We start from the raw sequence: 3054 nt of genomic DNA on the forward strand, positions 1-3054 counted from the left end.
CTCTCAAAAGGGAAAGAAAAAGTCTCTGATTGTGTACTAATGCATTTATATAAATTTGATATACATTTCACAGGTCAGTCAAGACAGTCAGTCAAGAGTTAAGTTTGTGCAAAATATCCAGTGAGTCGTGGAGTTGTGGTGAGGTTACGTCATAGTGTCCCAGTCAGAGCTGTTGAGTGATGTGATGATTTGTACAAAAGCATTATTATTTCTTCAATTGCTGTATGTAGTCCATCTCAAACTACACAGCCTAGGTGGTCTTCTCTTGCTCAATGGCTAAAACATGGAATAATTCAAACCTGTAGAACTATTAGAAAAACCAGTTCAGTTCAACTACCTATACACTACAGCAGCAGCAGAGATGTTCTAGCAGAGAAACACATTTTAAAACAACTTTTACTCGTACACTACTCCTCTCGCCCACAAAACCCGATGTTAAGTTGAACTTCAGTCAGAAAAAGCTGTCAGCACTACTTTTCTTAGGGTGAACACACCATTTCCACACCATTTCCACAGTTCGCCACATTTAGACTTTAAGAGTAGGCTGAATTTTTAGGAAATAGGGGGGGTGGGTGGGGGTGCTTGCTAACTTACATGGGGGATGTTTACAAGAATGTTTCCAGCATTATCTTGTTACTCGTATATGTTCACTTGTAATATTTCGTGCAAGGCGCATATTTTCATGGTTGGAACTTTATTGGGGTGGTATTACTTGGGCTGAACTGCTTCAAATCAACTGATCCGGTTGAACTAACTTTCTTTGGAGGGCAGAGTGTTTTTCTCCTCAGTTGTGGTCTTCTTCAACTTTGTCTTGTCGAAGGTGGACACTTCAGAAACATCGGGCTTATCTCCCATGGTTATGTTATTAGTTATTACCAAGTTATTCCTGACTTAGAAACCTGAAAGAGGAAAGCTGCCACAAATCTCTCCAATCAATTGAATTGTCAAGTTTTCACACCATCGCAAAGGACAGCGAGAAAAAGATTTTACTGATTTATAACTTATGTTATATTTTACTACAACTTACTTGCGTTGAAACTGCTTTCAAGATGGTTTGGTATGTGAGAATAAATTTAAAAATCTACACTTTGTCAAACTTTGAAAGCTGTTGTTGTAATAGACGACTGTTTTGCGGCTAAAATTTTAGCAAATAGTACCAAAATGTGAAACCACACGCCGTTTAATTGTAATCGTGCAGAAAATTATGCACAAAACGCATGCATACAAAATAACCAAGAGTTCAATACAATGTCACGGTACACGGTTTAATTTTTGTCGGTTACATAACGCTGTAGCTTACGTTTTTGGTGAAAAACAAGTACATAGTAACTTCTATTTTCTAAGCATGTATTAGCTAGTCCATCCGCTTAACTTTTGCTTTGTTTTCAAACACCGCTTGAACATCAACGCAAAAAGCTAAGTTTTATCATCCAAGACGTTTTGCACATTTCAATCGAATACTACGTTCTCGGTTGAAAGTATTTTTCAAAAAGTTCAATTCGCTGCTGCCGACTGAATAGATTCAAATCTGATTAAGCGCTAAAGAAATTAAAACTTACCGTTTGTGAGAAGACGAAACCGGCAAATGAAACTAGTCCTAAACTTGTACTTTCTACCACAAATTAAACAGTAAGATGTAGCGTGATATTTGCCCAGCCATGTTTATTCGATGTTACTCGGTTGGTTGGTGATGGTGGTAGTTTAAATAGAAACAGCTTAGACGCCTTTAAAACCGGACCACGTACAACTAGGACTGTTTATTAAGTAAATATGGTAGGAAACTTCCAAACTGAATTTGATATGGTTTGCACATGTTATAAAACCGGATTTTGTATGTTTCGTGAGCAAACCGAGTCAAGTCAAAGATAAAGTTAAGCTAAGTATCAACAACTGCCAACTCATTCTTTTGTTGTTCGAGCCAAAATTAGCAAAGGTTTGCTCACCGTACGCTGGTGTGTCTTCTCAGCTAGCACTCTATCCTATCTTGAAGTATTATCTATATTGTGAATAACTTTGGCTGTAGACAGTTTTAGCTAGCTGCAAGGTATTGGTCACATACCAGAAGGTGAACTGTAAAAAGGACATTCTCTTGACCTCTGAGAGATTTTTTTGATCACCAATCATTCTCTCGAACGTATAGTCTGTCCCATAAAGTTGAAATAAGCGAACGTTCGAAAAACGCCATAAACATGCAATTGAGCATCAATGTGCTCATTTGAATGTCAACGTTTTCTCCATTTAGTTTTTTTTTTCCATCATTTTGTTTCTACATGTTTTAGATTTGACCTTTGAACTCTAATCTGTGGCTTTGGAAACGTTCGCTTATTTCAACTTTATGGGGCACGCTATACTTTAACGTATAAGTAGTCCCATAAAGTTGCAACGTTAACAAAGATTTCAAAGGTCTGTAAGTTGAAAATTGAAACCTTCAGGCATCCGATTTTTGACGTTCATTTGAACGTCTGCATTTTTTCGAACGTTCGCTTGCGTGTCCTATATAGTCAGTCAAATAAAGTTGCAACGCTATCAAACGTTTACATTTAAAACACACAGAGATCAGCATTCCGTTGTTCATTTGCATGTCGAGAGTTTTTCGAACGTGCGCTTGCGTTGCAACTTTATAGGACTAACTATAGTCAGTCCCATAAAGTTGCAACGCTATCGACCGTTTCAAAGGTCAAAGTTCAAATTTAAAACATGCAGATATCTAGCAAAACACTGCCCATTTGCATGCCCCGAGCTTTTCGAACGTTCGCTTGTGTTGCAACTTATGGGACTTACTATATTAAGTTAAAGTAAGCAAACGTTTCAAAAACTCACTCTGGACGGAGTTTTAATTTATAACATGAATAGAAAAAAAATGAAATGTCGATGAAGATCACATTGACGCTCAATTGCATATTTTTGGCCTCTTTCGAACGTTCAATTATTTCTTATTTCAACTTTATGGGACAGACTGGTCTTCCATAAACTTGAAATATAGTCTGTCCCATAACGTAGAAATGAACTTTCGAAAACCACAAACATGCATGCAATTGAGCATCAATGTGTGAG

At 37.3% G+C, this 3054-nt stretch overlaps 1 long non-coding RNA gene across 1 annotated transcript; it reads right to left on the minus strand.

The window, feature by feature from the left end:
- Window positions 1–876: 876 nt before the first annotated feature.
- LOC142341699 (uncharacterized) lies at window positions 877–2394 on the minus strand. Its single transcript, XR_012759122.1, has 3 exons — window positions 2352–2394; window positions 1944–2141; window positions 877–899 (listed from the first exon to the last, which is right to left on the minus strand). It is a non-coding gene; the product is annotated as an uncharacterized LOC142341699 (long non-coding RNA).
- Between the last annotated feature and the right edge of the window lie 660 nt (window positions 2395–3054).

The sequence above is a fragment of the Convolutriloba macropyga genome, chromosome 6 (genome assembly GCF_964194025.1).
Source record: "Convolutriloba macropyga chromosome 6, txConMacr16.3, whole genome shotgun sequence".
Lineage (NCBI taxonomy): Eukaryota > Metazoa > Xenacoelomorpha > Acoela > Convolutidae > Convolutriloba > Convolutriloba macropyga.